This window comes from Rhinatrema bivittatum, chromosome 2 (genome assembly GCF_901001135.1).
Source record: "Rhinatrema bivittatum chromosome 2, aRhiBiv1.1, whole genome shotgun sequence".
Classification (NCBI taxonomy): Eukaryota; Metazoa; Chordata; class Amphibia; order Gymnophiona; family Rhinatrematidae; genus Rhinatrema; species Rhinatrema bivittatum.
Genome location: NC_042616.1, coordinates 139379280 through 139398786, shown reverse-complemented (window position 1 = coordinate 139398786; position 19507 = coordinate 139379280). Strand labels below are relative to the sequence as shown.

General features: G+C 44.9%; 1 long non-coding RNA gene across 1 annotated transcript in view; it reads left to right on the top strand.

The window, feature by feature from the left end:
* The window catches only part of LOC115086053, a 34093-nt gene that overhangs the window by 8656 nt on the left and 5930 nt on the right, over positions 1 to 19507 (top strand). Inside the window, exon 2 of the long non-coding RNA XR_003855039.1 lies at positions 14681 to 14730. This is a non-coding gene — a long non-coding RNA (uncharacterized LOC115086053). The remainder of the gene's footprint in view (positions 1 to 14680; positions 14731 to 19507) is intronic.

The window sequence follows — 19507 nt, the reverse complement described above, 5'->3', positions numbered from 1 at the left end:
CACAAATACTTTTAAATAGTTCATAATATTAACCCCGACATGGCCGTGATTTGCGCCAAGGCTGCATCAGGGGGACCAACAAGCATCCACATTGTCTGAGAAAAACTCATAGATGGTGAACAGTTCAAAGGAGGAGGAGGACTCAAGAGGACATAAACTACGATGTACAATAAACATTTGATGAGGAGGGAAACAATTCATAAAGACCCGATGGGGATAAGAGCCTCTCTTGAGGGAAGGAACTTCAAAAGGAGCATGGGTCGGAGATTATTTCGTTTAAGCCGACGTAGTCAACAAACACGTAAAAGACCAGGGGGAGTCTCGTATAATCTAACCCGAAGAAAAGATTCCACAACAGGGACTCACTGTTTTGATGATATCAAAATAAGCAATCCTGAGCCAAAGCAAGGGCAGGCGGGTACTCTTAACTGAAAATATTAATGAGCTGGGTCCTGATAAACAGTTATGTATGCTTACAAACTGCTGAAAAGCCTTGGAGCTTATGTCCTCTTGAGTCCTCCTCCTCTTTTGAAGTATTCGCCATCTATGAGCTTTTCTGAGACAAAATGAATGCTTGTTGGTCCCCCTGACGCAGCCCTGGTGTGAAACATGGCTGTGTTGGGGTTAGTATTATGAACTATTTAAATGTATCTGTGCCTTAAGTGTTTCTTTTGTTCTCTCAGATTGAAAAAAAATTTGTGGACTAATGTATTGAACAGCCACTTGTGCCACACATCTTCTCGTTTTCTGACAATATTCAAAGCTAGCTAGTTAGGTGTTTGTTTGTTTGTTTTTTTTATCGTTTCTTTATTGAGTTTTCATAATATTATACATAAACAACTGTAAGAACATGTTCAATAAGGGGTAGATTTTCAAAGGGGTACGCGCGTAAGATACACGCGTACCCCCCAAAAAACCTACCACAAACCCCCCCTGCGTGCGCCGAGCCTATTTTGCATAGGCTCGGTGGTGCGCGCAAGCCCCGGGACGCGTGTAAGTCCCGGGGCTTTGCAAAGGGGGCGTGTCAGGGGCATGTTGGGTGGGCGGCACGTATTTCAGGGCGGGGTGGGAGGCATGTCAGGGGCGGGACGCCGGCCCGGGGGCATGGTCGGGGCCTCCAGAGCAGCCCCCGGGTCGGGTGATGGCATGCCAGCAGCCCGCTGGCGCGCGCAGATTTACACCTGCTTTTGGCAGGCGTAAATCTGCCAAAAAAGGTAGGGGGGGTTTAGATAGGGCTGGGGGGGTCGGTTAGGTAGGGGAAGGGAGGAGAAGGTGGGGGGACGCGGAAGGAAAGTTCCCTCCGAGGCTGCTCCGATTTCGGAGCGGCCTCGGAGGGAACAGAGGCAGGCTGCGTGGCTCGGCGCGCGCAGGCTGCCGATTTTGCGCAGCCTTGTGTGCGCCGACCCCGGATTTTATAAGATACGTGCAGCTACGCATGTATCTTATAAAATATGGTTTACTTTTGTTCGCTCGCGCGTATGTTTTGAAGATCTACCTCTTAATGTATATCATTTCCGTCCATCTATATCTCTAGAAAAATATAGAAACTGCAACTGCTGTATGGACTTTGTGCTATACAGACTTCATGCTATACAATCTTTCTTTATCCCAACCCTCCCTCTCCCCACCCTCCATGGTCTTCTTGTGGGGTCCGATTACTTTATCACGCGGAATCTATGATGAATTTCTGGAAGCTTCTTTGTACTCTATGCGATGTAGGTTCTTGAGCACATCTTTCATAGTCTGTGGAAGTATTCCCCAATATTTCAACCAGATCTCCTCCCAGGTTCATAGTACCTTCCATGATTTGTCCATGGCAGACATATATTCAAACTTCATTAGGTTGTTCATCCTGTTCCACCAGTGAACCTTCACAGGGTGTTCCGCGGAGATCCACTTCGCCATAATCGTCTGCAGACCGATCAGTAAGGCTTTCCTCAGAAAAAGTTGATCTGTGATCGACATCATTTCCAAGACTGTTCCAGGGATATGAAACAGTCCTAGTCTCGGGTCCCTGGGGATTGATTTTCCAAGTATTGTTCCTAATTCCAGTATCACTTCGTTCCAAAAGAGGGTAATCAATTTGCACTCCCATAAACAATGATACAAGGTTCCCACTCCCTTATGACATTTCACACAGATAGCTGTATCACATAGCTTCGCCACATACATCCTAGACCTGGACATATACATACAATGTAACACTTTATACCCCACTTCCCTCAGGACAACATTCTCAGATAAACGATAGCAATCCTGCAATATCAGTTTAATTTCATTGAAAGAGAGATTAATGTTAGCCTGCTTCACCCATTTCCCTTGAATGGACACCATGGCCGACTGGTTGTCAAAACCTTTTAGAATTCTAGAAAAAGTACTACTCGAATTAGGTTTCCTTCCCATTGCTATGAAAAAAGTTTTAAGGTCACAAGCCTTGTGGAAGTCCTGCTGCATTAGTGCCAGTGATTGTATATAGTGGCGTATCTGGAGATACCCAAAGAAATCTTGGGTCTTGAAAACTTTTAAGCACAAACATTTTGGGAGTCTAAACATTGCTGTATACTGTCTAGCCCTTGGGAATTCCAGTTCTGGATTACAGTAGAAGTCATTCTACTAAGGAATTGGGGGTTTCCCACAAAGGTCAGATAGGGTGTAGATGTGCATTTCATATTAAGCTTGGTCTGACACAAAAATCGCCAAGCTCCTCTCCCTGAATGTAAGAGAATACTCTTTTTAAACTGCCCTGGGACATCTGCTCCTGGAATTTGTAATAAATTCCGAGGACTGAAAGGGGCCAGCCACTCCTTAAGAAATGAAGTCGGGGAACATATACTAGTGTCATTAATCCAGTCGTATATGTGTCGTAAAACACAAGTAAGGTTATAGTCTCTCCAATTAGGGCAGGCAAGGCCTTCCTGAGCTCCCAGCAACATCAGAATGTGGAGCGGAAGGCGTGCCTTATGTGGGCCCCATAAATATTTGCGAACTACCTTATGGATATGGGTTATCTCCACGTTAGTCAGCCATAATGGTAGCTGTTGTAACACGTACATCCAGCCATGGGGGAAGCTTTGGATGACACCGGCTTCATCATTGGAGTTCCTCCTTGCCTGGGTCTTCCCTGCGCTTGTCCCGCTCTCCTCGTGGTCCGTGACCAGCCTCTTAGGGCTGTGTAGGGCACGCAGTGGGACAGGGTGGTTCGCGACTCAGTCCCGCGGGTGGGCTGAGTAGGGCGCCCTGAGAGACAGTGCCAATGTCCTCCTGCCTTACGTCTTGTCTTGTTTGGATCAAGTTAATCATCATGCTTGTGATGCTGTCGCATCAACCCAGTCTCGTCCAAGGTGCTGTCGCATCAATCATAGTCCTGTCTACGTGTCAAGGCCTCCGTCTGCCCTCAACCTCAGGCCGGCCTGCTGCTCCTTGCCGATTCAAGCGGCAGGTCCGAAAGGGCTCGGAACAGTCGGAGGACCATTCCCCTACCAACATCATCTGTTGTTGGCTCTGGGAGCTTGCAGGCCCGGCAGAGGGTAAGACCGGGTTTAGCCATGCTGGGACAAGCCGTCACCCCTTGGTTCAGCCCTGGATTCGTCTGGGGTCGGGCTGATGCCCAAGGGCACACTAAACACCCCCCTTCTCAACACCTACTCCAGGAGGTCATTCCACAGATCCACAACACTTTTCATGATGTTTTGATATCAAATCTATCCATCAGACATTTTTGCAATGTACAAAATGGGCCTGTTGCCTGATGACAGCAGTTTGTGTTCACATTGGTCCAGATCTATAGTTGTTCATGAAGACTGAATCTCATTTTGCAAATTTTCAAGATGTCTTGGGAGACCACTTTTCAATAGAAGAATTTTACCTCACTTTAATATTTTAAGACTAGTTGTTTGTTAGTAAACCTAGCATTTTTTTGTATTGCAGAGTAGTATAATTCTTACTTTTATTGCATGATTAGACAGATTCACTTATCAGGAACAAACTAATTTCTGGAACTGTCATCATTGGACAATGTCAACCTTTTGCCAGTTGCTACCATTTCCAAAAATAATCAGCCTATTTTTTTTCTCTCCCATAGTTTCCCAACCAGGGTGGCTTCAGTCTGATCAGCTGAGCAAAGGAAAAGTCATCACTGCCTGATGCTCAGGCACAGGCCAGCACCTGGATCTGCTCTTAGCACCTTGCAGCTACAAGAAATACCAGCAGTGGCTCTTAAATGTGTAGGAGCTCTTTCCTGAGAACATGTGTAATCATGCCCGCCTCTCCTTCCTAGCTACAGTATGAGTCCCAGAGTGTGGTAATTAATAGGCAGTATGCAGGGCACAGATAACTGAGCCCCACTTTGTACGGCACATATTGCACGCAGCATCTCCTCGTCTTCCACATCCTCCTCCGAGTTCTTCAGTTTCTCTGTCCTTTCCCCAGGTTGAGTGAGATGAAGAGAGTTTTCACTAAGCTCTAGGCGTTACTTTGAGCGTTTGTTTACAGTAGCAACAGAGAAGGAGCTCTGGCAGTCAGTACCTAAGTGATGCAGCTGCCCACACCACACCAACTTCTCCCTTCTATACTTGTATATGAGGGAGATAGCCTATTGTGACTGGTTCATGTATGTCTCTGCCATCCGCCCCCCCCCCCCCCCCCCCCCCCCTTGGTTTTAAAATTTGGAAGAGAGACTGGTGGGGCATTCAGTGCTTCCCTAGCTCTTATTTTGGTCAAGAGTCCTCTTCATGTCTGTACTGCCTATTCTGCGGAGGTTGGTATGGCATAAAACATTTTTATTAAACTAGGTGTGCCTTCAGCTTGAAAATGTTAGGATGCACTGTTCTGTTCCGCTGAAGTTACTATTTTTGACTAGAGGGTCACTTGAGATCATTAATATTGTATTCACGTATTTACCTTAAGTTACTAGGCAAGACATATTGTTTATCTGTATATATTCAAAACCAGTGCTTTTTTCTGGAAAAAAGGTGGTGGTACTCCTATGCAGACCCCACTTTGAGGGTGGAATGGAAAGAGGCAACCATCCAGGGCACCACCCCCATGCAACCGGCTGCAAAGCCTAGAAAATTGACAGCAATGCAAATAACACACCTGACTCTAGAATACTAATGCACCTGTTATCGGGAAAACAGAACAAGCCAGATTGTTACACATCATTACATAATAGCAATTTATCTCACCTTGATCACACAGACAGAATATGGATAGATCCTCACCAAATACAAAATAAGTGGCCACAAATTATAAATAGAAATATGCAGCCAAAAAGTCAACTGGAAACCCCTAAGAAGCCAGAATCTGCATGCAGTGCAACAAAGAAAAAATAGAAACATATGCATTTACTCCTGTACCGGGCAAAATACAAAGATATCAGAGATGCTGCACTTTCCCATTCCCAAAGCTGACATATTTGAATCACTAAACCAAAAGGAAAAGGCTTTTTTCTACTTTTGTTGTCTAGACATTTTGGACCTTAACATCATGCTCCCCTCTCACAACAATAACAGGGGCTTAGCAGCTCCAATAGAAGACCACATAAATGGACAAAGATGGGGGCCTGGTGGCCACAGCCAATAGGAAGTGGAGATGATGGGCGGTATACGCTAGTGGTGACTAACTATGAGTAGAACTGGTATGGCGCTAGAAAATCACAGATCCTTGTGGTGAGTAAATAAAAAAATAAAGACTTAAAGCTCTTGCAGAGACACCGTCACTGCTCAGCTTAAGGTTAGAAAGCTGCTCCTTTGTAAGGGTTGAGAGCTTTCTGCGTGCCTCAGGTTGTGGCCACTTGGAAGCAGTTTATCTGAATAACTCTCCTCAAGGTGCCTGTTTTTCGACCCTTTGGCGTTTCCTCTGAGCGATTTGCTGGATTAAAGTTTGATTTACACATTATTTTCTGACATCAGTGTTCTCTGGGTCTCTGTCCCTCCCAACACAGCCCATGTGGCAAAACACGGTCCGTGTCGGGGGACCAAAACCTTGCTTTAAGTATTCCGGAATAAAAGGTGGAAATGTGTGCTTTAAGACTTCATTTTTTGATTTACTCACCACAAGGATCTGTGATTTTCTAGCGCTATACCAGTTCTACTCAGGCTTGCTGGCCACAACATAATACATCCAGGGCCGGTGCAAGGGGATTTGGCGCCCTAGGCGAGCCTTCTCCCTTGCGCCCCCCCCCCCCCCACCGGTCTCGGCCCCGACCCTTACCTCATTCTCGATCACGCCCGCTGACTGGGGTTTTCTGGGTCGCAAGCAGGTTGGGCACTGCTTGCGGCCTGCCAAACTCCACTCCTCTTTGCCACCACTTGCGGCTCCATATGGCTCGCACCCAGTGACGCACCAAGGGTCTCCGGTGCCCGGGGGCCAATGCATGTGTGCCTCTCCAGCATCCCCCCTTAATCCTTCTTGTACTAATGCTTAAGGTCACAGAAAATCAGTGGTGTCTCCAGACAGAAGAATTGGGGGGGGGGGGGGGGGGGGGGCGCCAAAATGACATTTCTTCATCTCACCCACCTCTATAGCATGGATCCTGCTTTAAAATTGGTTATTAAAAAAAAGTGTTAATAAAAAAGTCCAAAGGGTCCTCTGCGTTATTTTAAAAAGCTGGCCAGTTTCACACTATAAAATTATGTTGATAGCCTCAGTCAACTGATTCTATGTGGCTATGAGAGTGAAGTCAGGAATATATAGGAAGGAACAGAATGTCAATATAAATCCTGTACCTCCAGTTCTGTAACTCTGTGCATCCACTGAAATTCCCCCAAACAATGGAGCTTGGATGTTTCCCTTACAGCTCATCATACTGAAAGATATTTTCAAATTCTGGTGTCACTTCACAGTAACAGCAGCACAAACAGCTTCCACTGCCAGGCACATTGTGAACTAACACAAAACCTCGCAAAAAAGACACTCAAAATCTATACTGCAATCCCATAGTAACACAACAGTAATAACACCAAGGACCCAAACAACAATAACCCTACCTGTGAAAAAGCAAGGGTAAATATTACACTGGGTCCTAGAATACCAATACTCCACCTACTGAGGAAACAAAACAAACCCGATTGCTATAGATCCCTATGCTAGCAGAATCTCTCATCATGGTCACACACACAGAGCAGAGACAGACCCTCACCAAATACAGAATACAAAATAAAGGAGCACAAATTAGAAAAAACTGAAATGGAAACCCCAAGAAGCCAGACTCTGTGTATTAACAATGGAAAAACAGAACCACCATTCTTCATAAAACAAATAAAATCAAGAAACATAAAGCATCAGTTATAATAGTAAAACCATACTAATAAAATAATATTTTAAAACTACTGATAAATAGAATTTCTATTAATTAAAATCATATACATTTTTTACAATTTCCTAAAACCAATAAAATATTTCAAAACAGCACATATATCAAATAACACACAATAATTAAAACTAATAAGGATTTTAAAAAGCCCCTGCTGTCCATACATGGAAGCTCTTGATTGAGGTTATCCTCTCTCTCTCACACATACTCACATGTCCATTCTCTCTCACACATACACTGTCACATACACACACATTCATGCTCTTATACCCAACCATAACCTCTCGCTCTCACAGACACTGACACACTCAGGCTCTAAGGCACTCTCTCCCCCTCCACACCCCCCCCCCCCCCCCCACAAACTCTTACTCCCCTGGATTTTCTCATACACACTCATGCTCTCACTGGCTCCCTCACATACACACAAACACACACTCCCAGGCAAGCTTCCAATCGTTCTCACACAAACACACACACACACACACACAGGCAAGCTCCCAGTCATTCTCACACTGACCCCCAGGCGGGCTCCCATTCATTTTCACACCACTCCCTCCCCATCCCCCAGGCATGCACACATTCATTCTCACACCCAGACCCCCAGGCAGGCACCAATTTATTCTCACACACACACACACATACAGCACAAACAGGCAGGCATCTATTCTCACACATACAAACCCCAGGAAGACACCCATTCATTCTCATACACAGACACACCCTCAGGCAGGCACCCATGCATTCACACACATACACCGCCAGGCAAACTCCCATTCATACACATGCACACACTAAAGGCAGAGACCCCCCTCTCTTTCTTTTGCCAGCAACCTCAGAGCCTCTCTCATTCCTCTGCTGCCACTGTCACTGTTGCTGTATGGCTATTGCGGAGGTGCTGATTGCTACTATTGGCACTGAAGCCCATTCTGCTGCCTCCTCTGTGCAGGCCTCATGGTACATTGTGAGATCCGCATAGAGAAAGTGCTACTCTTGCACATTCCCAAAGATTACATGTTCCAATCAGTAAAAAATAATTTATTTTTTTTTACATTTGCTGTCTGATCTTAGTTTTCTAATCAGTTGGTCACAGGCTTTTTTTTTTTCCACCTTCCCTTTCTTATTTTTTTGCCAATTCCTTTTATAACATATTTCTTTTCTCTCCATCTGTCTTCTTCCCTCAAACACACAGTCAGGTTCTCATTCTCACATGCTTTCTCTCTCTCTCACACACACACACATACACAGGCACTCATTCTCACATGCTCTCTCTCATACAATCATGTATACACCGTCTCTCTCTTGCACATGCTGTCTGACTCTGGCACACAGGCTCTCTCTCACTCCCACATGCTGTCTTGCTCAAGCACAGGCTCTCATTGTCACATGCTCTCTCTCATACAATCATTCATACACTCAGTCTCTCACTGGCACATGCTGTCTGACTCTGGCACACAGGCTCTCTTTCACTCCCACATGCTATCTTGCTCAAGCACAGGCTCTCACTGTCACATGCTGTCTCTCTCACACACACACAGAGGCTCTCACATGCTGTCTCTGCAAACATTCAGGTCCTCACTCCCACACATAGTCTCTCAACTCATCTCATACACGCACACATACACACTGTACAAACCCTCAGTCTCTCTCTCACCTCTGGGCCTCCTCTTCACGGCCGCTGCAGGATGGGCTCTGCAGCGGCCCCGGACTTCTCGAGCCGCGCTGCTCCTCTTCTGTACGCGGCTGATGCTCCTCCTCTTTCCTGCCCGCACGGCTCCGGCAACATTTTTCTTCCGGGGCCGTGCGGGCAGGAAGGAGGAGAAGCTCCTGCATTGGCTGATGATCCTCCTCCTTCCTGCCCGCGCGGCTCCGGCAACATTTTTCTTCCGGGGCCGCGCGGGCAGGAAGGAGCTGGAGCACCAGCATGTTTAGACGCGATTGTTTTCTTCCGGCCGTGGTGACTTGAGCTCCACCACGGCCCCGCCGATCTTCTTGCTGTGTGTATCCGGCACACAGCATAGCAGTAGTTCACCGCTCAGCCGCTATTGGGATGACGTCCACCGGCGGCCATTGGCCATCAGCGGCTCGGCGCCCCCTAATGCTCAGCGCCCTAGGCGATCGCCTAGTTCGCCTAGTGCTTCCGCCGGCCCTGAATACATCCCACAACCTCACACTACTTTGCCCTTACTGTCTTGCATCTCCATCTTCCCAGCAGGCAAGGCTGAATGTATTCTCGTTCCCCAGGGGCCAAGCATCAGTCCTCCTCTACCCTCCACTTCCTTCCCAGGCTGCAGTCTCTTTTCCCCAAGTCCCTTCTCCACACAGAAGAGAAGACACTGGGAGTAGGATCGTAGGTGGAACTGGATGCATGTTTTTTTGGGTTTTTTTTTTTAGGGGGACAACAGGTCAATTCAAGCAGGTGGAGAAAAAGGTGCTGGTACTACGTACCAGTACATACCCCCTAAAAAAAGCCCTGTTTAAAAGTATTTTGATTTATTTGGCTCTGACAATTTTATGAGATTAACAGGAAAGTATTTGATGCCAAAATGGAGCGAGATTGCTAAAGATGTTACTAGACAGATGAAACAGAGGGTGACATTTGCTAGTGAAACAGAAAGTTATTTTTATCTTTGTTCTCCCTACTGCTTTTTATTACTTATCGACCCCTTTGTCACAATATGTAGTGAAATTTTGTAGAGTAGCTGTCAAGAGCTACTCTCATCAATGGCATGAAAAAAGTTATGGATAATTAATCCAACCTTGAATGCCCTTTCGAATCCAGAGCAGTTTTATTAGTGGTTTGAAGTATTGTCTGTTGATTGTTTCCCACTTTCTGAAGATATCGCATCATCAATAATCTAATAAGGTGATCTGGAAAAGAAGCAATATCGAGCACACTGCGTTCTTATAAGATTGAGGTTTGAGCCTTAGTAATCAATAAAACACATGTGAAGTAGTTGATTGCATTTCCATCAAAACCCTTCAGCTGATAAAGTGAACCTGAGTCACCACTGTTGTAGAGAAGCAATTAGAGCACACATCAGTTAGTTGTTACAGCTTATTGTCTTTATAGCCCTGTAAAAAAAATTAGCCATAGAAAATATTCAAGCAAATGATAAAGAAAACAGCACTGTGTAGTTTGTTTTGGTCTTGATAGTTTCCTCTTCCTCCTTTATTCTTACAGCTCAGTCAAACAGGGCTGAGGTGTGGCTCTATCAGCCTTCATTCCCAACTATCTGGAGTATTTTACTCATGTCACTTTGGGCAGCCATTGAAGTAAAGGTCCTCAGCAAGAAGTCATGCAGCAACCCTCCCTTTGGAATCTGCAAGCATGAGCCCTTAAAAAGCCCAGATGTTATTCAAATTATTTTTAAGTCATCTAATCTTATTAAAAGATATTTTTTTTAGTAATTTAGACCAGTGTTTCCTAACCCTGTCCTGGAGGTACACCTAACCAGTTACATTTTCAGGATGTCTGTAAAGAATATGCATGTGAGAGATTTGCATACATTGGACACTTGGGGGCAGATTTTAAAAGCCCTGCTCGTTATGCACGCCAGACCTATTTTGCATAGGCCCGGTGATGTGCGCAAGCCCCAGGACGCGTGTATGTCCCGGGGCTTTGAAAAAGGGGCGGGAAGGGGTGGGGGCATGGGCAGGGCACGGGTCCGGGGGCAGTCTGGGGGCGGGACCGAGGCCTCCGGCACAGCGGCCGTGTCGGGGGATCGCATGCTGGCAGCTGGCCGGCGCGCGCAAGTTATGTCTGCCTCAGGCAGGTGTAAATAGCAAAATAAAGGTAGGGGGGGATTTAGGTACAGCTGGGGGGCGGGTTAGATAGGGGAAGGGAGGGGAAGGTGGGGAGAGTAGAGGGAACGGGGAAAGCCATCGGGGCTCCCCTAGGGCTCGGAGCGCGCAAGGTGCACAAGTGTGCACCCCCTTGCGTGCACCAACCCCGGATTTTATAACATGCGCGTGGCTGCGCGTGCATGTTATAAAATCGGGCGTAGATTTGTGCGCTCCGGGTTGCGTGCACAAATCTATGCCCGCGCGTAGCTATTAAAATCTGGCCCTTGGTGTATGCAAATCTATCTCATGTATATTCATTGTGGCAATCCTGAAAACCCGACTGGATAGGTGTGCCTCCAGGAGAGGGTTGGGAAACACGGAGTTAGATAACCTTAGGGTCTTATATTTGCAATCAATTCCCAATTTAAAAAAAAAAATCTTGACAGAGCTTGTATTCTGGGAGCTGCCAAAAGTCCTTTTTCTCAAGAGTTTGTGTCTTCCTGTAGAGTTTCATCACTAACTTGTATCCAGCTCATCAACCTTGAATGGTCCCTGTCATGGGATATGTTATTTTAAGAATTTTCTTGCACAGTTTTCTATCATAAGCACACACTTGTCAAACCATAATGAAAGATAGTTCTGCATTTCTGCTCCTGAAACTGATAGTAAAAAGTGCTTATAATTTCTGCAAGTCACACATTGCACTAACACAGTGGTTCCCAACCCTGTCCTGGGGACCTCCCAGTCAGTCAGGTTTTCAGGATATCCAGAATGAATATGCATGAGAGAAAATTTGCATGTTTTGGAGGCAGTGCTAGCACATTTTCTCTCATGCATATTCATTGTAGATATCCTGAAAACCTGATTGGCTGGGGGGTCCCCAGGGCAGGTTTGGGCACCACTGCACCAATATATGGAGCCTTTTGTTAAAGTGATGGCTTTCTAGGGCTGGTTGTAAGAAACTGCACAGGTCTCCGTTGAAATCAACAGATTATTATTTCTCAGAAATATTTGTCCCTTACAGAAAGAACTGTTACTATGATAGAATGTAATGAAAATATTACCATTGAAAAGAAAAATTGCAGTAATACATCAAGCATAAATCTCTTTTTGTTAATTGATAGCATTGCAGCACACGGTTCAGCCATCTCTGTTGAAACGAAGTAAAAAGGATGCAAGCGCTGAGTTCCATGAAGCAGAAATCAGACAGATGCCAAATTGTGCTTTTTGTGTAAGGGCTGTGGGATTCACTGCCTCTCCCTTTCCACCTTTCCTTGCCACACTGCTTGAGCCTAACAGATTATATTTCTTTTCTAAAATTTAGATCATTACCTCCTAAGTGCCATGGGCTATCAGATCCTTTCATTCTTACTTGTGGCATATTGGTCCTCGTTCAGTCCCACATTTGGTGCTCTGCATTTTCAGGGTCCTGTTTTGTTAATGCAGGGAGTTTAGAGGTCCATATTCAAAGGGGCTTGGGTGGGTAACTTTTCAGTCACCCAGACAAAATCCTGCCATGGAGCATTTCCCCTTTCTCTCTGCCTATTTTAACCTTGGTAACTACTGAGCTGGGTAACAAGAAGGGCGGCAGGGGGTATTTGAGGAGTGATATTGAATGCTGTCTGGCTAAACTTAAAGCTGAGTCTGCTCAGAGACGTTGCTGGCCTAAATTACCTGGGTAACTTTAGGAAATATATATTCAGTAGCAGATTTACCTGGGGAAATCCTGATGAATTTCTCTCTTGATGAGCTAGACACAAGTTAGTGATGAAACTCTACAGGAAGGTACAAATTCTTGAGAAAAAGGACTGGTGGCAGCTCCCAGAAGCTCTGTCAAGATTTTTTTTTTTAAATTGGGAATTGATTGCAAATATAAGTCCCTGAGGTTATCTAGCTCCGTGTTTCCCACCCCTCTCCTGCAGGCACACCTATCCAGTCGGGTTTTCAGGATTGCCACAATGAATATACATGAGATAGATTTGCATTCACCAAGTGTCCAATGTATGCAAATCTCTCACATGCATATTCATTACAGCTGCCCCAAGGAACATGAGTAAAATACTCCAGATAGTTGGGAATGAAGGCTCATAGAGCCGCATCTCAGCACTGTTTGACTGAGCTGTAAGAAGAAAGGAGGAAGAGGAAACTATCAGGACCAAAATAAATTACACAGTGCTGTTTTCTTTATCATTTGCTTGAATATTTTCTATGGTTATATTTTTTTTACAGGGTTATAAAGACAATAAGCTGTAACAACTAACTGATGTGTGCTCTAATTGCTTCTCTAGAACAGTGGTGACTCAGGTTCACTTTATCAGCTGAAGGGTTTTGATGGAAATGCAATCAACTACTTCACATGTGTTTTATTGATTTCTAAAGCTCAAGCCTCAGTCTTATAAGAACGCAGCATGCTCGATATTGCTTTTCTTCCAGATCACCTTATTAGATTATTGATGATGAGATATCTTCAGAAAGTGGGAAACATTCAACAGACAATACTTCAAACCACTAATAAAATTGCTCTGGATTCCAAAAGGGCTTTCAAGGTTGGATTAATTATCCATAACGTTTTTCATGCCATTGATGAGAGTAGCTCTTGACAGCTACTCTACAAAATTTCACTACATATTGTGACAAAGGGGTCAATAATAGAAAGCAGTAGAGAGAACAAAGAGATAAAAAATAACTTTGTTTCACTAGCAAAAGTCATGCTAATTTTTAGGCCAGCATTTTGTCCAACCAGAGTTACCTGTGTAAGTTTAGTTGTGCAGTGCTCACTATTGGCTAAGTTCCTGCTCCCTGCACTGCTAAATGTGGACCTCTATGTTTTTCTAGTGCGAGCCCAATATTTTTTAGCTTTAATTGCTGATGTAACATACTGGAGTTAATCTGTACACTTTAAAGAAGACCTATTTTTGGCTTTCAAGTTAAAATAAAAGCTATCCATATGCTGCTGCAGAGTGGCATCCCATGTTCAAGTCCTGCATCTGGAGTCACACTGGGGCCTGAATCTTTTATGAAGACAGTGCAGGCTTTTTGCAAGCTACACAGTCATACACTGAAGTGTGAGAGGCAGTAACCAACCACATTACCCAGTAATCACTAAAGTGTGCAAGAAAGTGCAACTCATAGTGCAGGCGCTTATTTTGCTTCACCTCCTGAGCCTGTATTAGTGGGGGAAAGTCACTTTTGCACACAAATATGACCACAGGTAAAATGAGTGGAGCATCTATAAAAGACAGGAGGTTGTTGTCAGCTGTTTCATCACATGGAAATCTTCTGTGTGGGGGAGGAACGGCTGGCAGATTTCATTAGGCTGAGCCAGGAGGTGGAGAGCCCAAGACAGAAAGAGCGGCCAAGGAGAGGAGGATTTGGAGAAGGATTTAAAAAAGCATTTAAAAAGCACCTAGTTAAATAGCTTTCCCAGCAGACAGCTAGACTTCACTCCTTCCCTGTGTCTGAGCACCAAGGCATTTGATGCTCAGACAGAGCACCTGGGATGGTTAAGGCCTGTTACCAAGGTACTTTTATTAACAAGATTGTTTTATTGGTGTTCCTTATCTATGTTTATCTAATTATGTACAGGTTATATTATTGGAACCCATCCCGAACCATGGAGGGTGCGGTATATACCGGTAAGTACTTTTACAGAAAGCAAGAAAGGAGGAATACAGGAGCAGGATAGGAGTGCTTATGCAGCTGGACCATGATGTTACCCAGGTAGGATAATCTCTTGGGATCTAAGGCCTGCAGAAGGCCTCAGCCACCCACATGCAAACAACAATAACAAACCCTGCAGGCCCTAAGCAAAACTTTCAAATGCTAGAAAAAGGTAACTATCTCACAAAAAGGGCAAATTGGAAGTCCATTCAGAGAAACAATTGTAAGATGTTAATAGAGTGTCTATAGTGGTCCTTCATTCTGTGCAGCCCATACCATTCCAAATGTCCTCCTTTTTTCAGTGAAATATTTGCTTGTAAGGAATTTGCTGTTCATTTTTTCTCTCTTTTTTTTTTCCAATATTTGCCTTTTGGAGGCTAAAAATAACACGGGTGAATCGGGTTCCCAACCAAGTAAAAGCCAAAAGACATTCACAATACATTACTAATGATATCATTTTCACTGCTATCTGGAAAACCTGCATGGCTAATACACCGGACAAGATGACCATCCTGTGCCTGGAAAAGTATTTAGTTAATCGCAAGGTACAGAAATATCACATTCACCGTGCTTTTCAGCTTTGTTTCCTGGCTTTATTACTACAGCAGCACAATGCCTGTCATCATCCTGACAGGAAGATAAGAAAACTACTGAACATGATAGTGTTTGTCAAGTAAATGACAGCAGAAAGAAGGTTGGAGTATTCTTTCTGCCAACAAACTGCTCTCTGCCAACCCTGTAGGCGACTGACTGACAGCCTGTGGAAAATAAAGACATTTAATCTAATAATAACTGCTCTCAGTATTACTGATCATATGAATGCATGCAAATGCATCCAATAATGAATCCAGTGAGATTCTCTTACTATAAGAATATGCAAAGTTACCTGAATTGAGTTTAAGTACTTGATGTGAATAGCTGAGAGTGGTGAACACTGCAGATCAAGATGAGGAGTGAAGGGCATACTATATCATGCACAGTATCTTGGTCTCATGATCTATCAAATCCCATTGCTCAATGGCCTATAGCAAAATACAGGGTAGAAGCGTAGCTCTGAAGCACATGGGAAGTAAGCAAAGTGACAGTAAAGGCTCCTTTAAGAAACAAATCTGCCATTTTCTGTTCTCATTTATTTATTTATTTATACAATTCTTATAACCCGCATATTTTGTAACAGTTCAGAATGGCTTACAGCATATACATTCATAAATTACATGTTAAAATACAACTTCATTAATACCTTTGTATGTTTTTAAGAATGAGAAAAACAAAGAAAAGATACTATATATGACCAGAGGAGACATATCAGTCTCAAGGAAGTCCAGTTATCCCCACATTTTGACTATTACCTGTTCCAGAACTGTTGTTTTTTCATGCCATTTACAGTATATATTTACTTAGAGAGAATTTCTACTTAAATTTATGATAAAATACATTGCATACTGCTTGTTTTACTAAGGCTTTTCTCCCATTCTATATCTATGGGAAAAAACTAAGTAAATCAGGCCCATAATGCTGTTGTGTAACATACCATACTTTTAAAAAGTATTTGCTTCTTACCATACCAAATATTGAAATGGCCATTTCATTGAAAGTTAACAGCCACAGTTACATAGCTTTGAAATTATGTAAATAGATTTCAACACTAAACTGATGCAATGAAATTCTCAGCTGTAGCTGCACAAACTGATTGTTCATTGGAGGAGCTCAACCATTTAATAACAAGTTTTGGTTTTTTGTTTTTTTTAAAGAACTATAAGGGGACATTAGGACAATTTGAATGTCTATATTTAGAGGCTTATGATATAGTTAGGTTAGTGTTTTAGAAATTGTTAAATATCAAAACACCAATAGGCTATGAGGCCGAGTCAATAAAGCTTGCTATCACTTAGCATGCATCCTAAAGGCATTTAGCTTATACAGTAAAAAGCAGAAAAATCAGGAAAAATTTTGCATGGGTGAAACCTGAGCTAAATTGGACATGTATCTGCATACTCAGTATGGCCTGGTACTATGTGGCAATAGATCTTAAAAGTGTGGAATTGGCATCATATTGAACATAAGAAGTGCCATTCTGGTCTAGTCCAAGGTCCATCGAACCCAACATCCTGTCTTCAACAGTGGCCAGTCTGGGTCACAAGTAGTTTAGTTTATTAAAAATGTATTGTCTGTACTCATCACAAAATGCAAGTTCAAGGCGGATTACAAAAATCAGCAGATTCCAAATACTTGATCTGTTTTTTGTGTCTCACTCCTAGGGATAAGTGCTGCTTTACCAAGTCTACCTGGCTAATAACTGTTTATGGACTTTTTCTTCAGGAACTTCTCCAAACCCTCTTTTGAACTCCACTATGTTAGATGCCTTGAATACATTCTCAGGTTACAGATTTCATAGGTTGATTATGCAATAAATGAAAAAATAATTCCTATAATTTGTTTTCAATCTTCCAGTTGCTAGTTTCATGGAGTGTCCCCTAGTCCTACTGTTATTTGAAAGGGTAAATAACAATTCCCTATTAACCAGTTCCACCCTATTGTTTGAGTCATTTTTTGTTACTTTTGTTGAGGATGTATATAGAGGATAGGCCGTATGGATTCAGAGTTTTCACCCAGACACAAACTAATTTGAAGGCCATAGGCCAACCTCTGAGTGAATTCCTGTTTACTGTCTTGCATTGTGAAATGTTTACGAACAGGCAAGAGTCTGTTTATTTAGTTATTCCACTAAGTCTATGATGAGAAAACTAGCAATTAACTTATACTAAAGCCTGAGAGAGAAAGTGAAGGCCACACAGCTGTGTCTGAAATCTGATAAGAACTCAGAGGGAGGGAACGCCACTGCTTTCACAAGCTTTTGTAGTGTATAAGGAGCAACAGCGAGAAAGAGAGGGGAGAGAGAGCCCTCAGTACAGCTGATCCTTTGGAAATTTAAGCTTTTTATATCTATATAGCAATTGTTATTCCCTGTACGTACCAGGATCAGTCCAGACAGCTGGGTTATGCCTCCCCTCCAGCAGATGGAGTCAGAGAGAAAACTGAAAGCACCCCCTAGATATACTGGTGTGCCACCTGCGATCCTTCAGTATATTCTCTGACTCCAGCAGATTGAGAGGCATAACCTGCGGTCCTGGCCTGGTCAGTTTATACGTACTGGGAAAAAAAAAAAAAAAAAAAAGAACAGGGGACTTTTTAATAGAGGGTCAAGATCATCTGGTTTCTTTCTTCTCTCTATCCTATCTGTTCGTGTTGCTGTTTGTTTGTGCGCAGCGCGGTTAGAGCTCAGTGTGGGGCAGGCACATAGGGCACTGCCCTGTGAAAGTTCCCGGGTTAGACGGTCCTTGAGGCTGGGGGAGAGCTTACCGGTGGGCCGGTCACCCTCCCCCCAATTCCAGGGGTCCCAGCCCTGAAGGGGGTTTTCAAAGAAAAAAAAAAAAAAAGAACAGAAGCAGTTTCTTTTTAAGCCACTTCAGTCCTGTTGGGCACAGGCAGTGGATTTTTTCACTTTTACCCCGGCCTGCCAGAGCCTCTACGGACCCCGGAGGGGGTGGCTCAGTCACCCGAGGAGCTGTGCTGGTGAGCGGTTTACTCACCTCGATTTTGGCGCCAAATTTCTCAGGGCTCCATTTTTTGTCCCGCGATGCCTCGATCTTCAGCCTGTGTGGCCTGTGCAGGAACGGGGGCGCGACTCTCGCGGGAGGGCCTCTGTCCCCGATGTCTTCCCGGGGACGAGGGACCCTCCCGGGGGCCGAGCGCTGCCCGCAGCGATTCTGGTCTGCCTGCTTCGCCGCGGCATCGCGGCGCTTCTGTTAGCCGTTCTCCGGCCCCTCCTCCCGCGGGGAGGAGTGCGGCGGCCATCTTGGCCACGCGGCAGTCAGACCCGGAGGCTTCGGAGGATGATTCTTCCCCTCCCCCCTCCCCTAGCGAGCGAAACACGCGGTCCCCGGGCGATTTGGGGAGCCCTCTAGCCCCTCCTCCCTCGGGATCCCTGCAGAAGAGCTTAAAGAGGTCGGTTCCTTTTTCGTCTGATTTTGTGCTTCTGATGCACAAAGCATTTTTGCAGGCTGAAGCTGGTTGGGAGGCAGAGGTCCCTTCTCCCCCCAAGGTCCCTAAACCTTCCTTGCCCCAGGGAAAGCCGCTGAGCATGGGGTCCTCAGGAGCCAGTGTTCCCCGCCCACGGGGGGGGGGGGGGGGGGGCTGAGGGCACGGAGGACACGGAACCGGTTCTGAATCCCCAGGACCCGTCAGATTTGCTGACGGCAGAAGAACAGATGCCCGTGGAAGGGGATGACCCCCAGGTGCTGCGTTTATTCGGCAAGGAGGAGTTAAGCTCCCTTATTCTCCATGTACTCCAGGAGCTTGAGCTCACGGCGCCCCCCCAGGACGCTGACACCTCTACGGGGGATATTGCTATGGCGGGGCTTCGGGCCCCCCCCCCAAACTTTCCCATTCCATCACAAGGTTTTACAGATTGTTTCAAAGGAGTGGGAGCTGCCTGAGTCTTCCCTGAGGGTCACTCGAGCTATGGAAAAGCTATATCCCTTGCCTAAGGAATCCTTGGAACTCCTAAAGACACCGGCGGTGGATTCGGCTGTCACGGCTGTGGTTAAACATACGACTATCCCTGTTACGGGTGGTATAGCCTTGAAAGATCTCCAGGACCGTAAGCTGGAGATCTTGCTGAAGCGTATTTTTGATGTGGCGGCCCTAGGTGTCCGGGCGGCGGCGTGCAGCAGCCTCGTGCAGAGGGCCAAC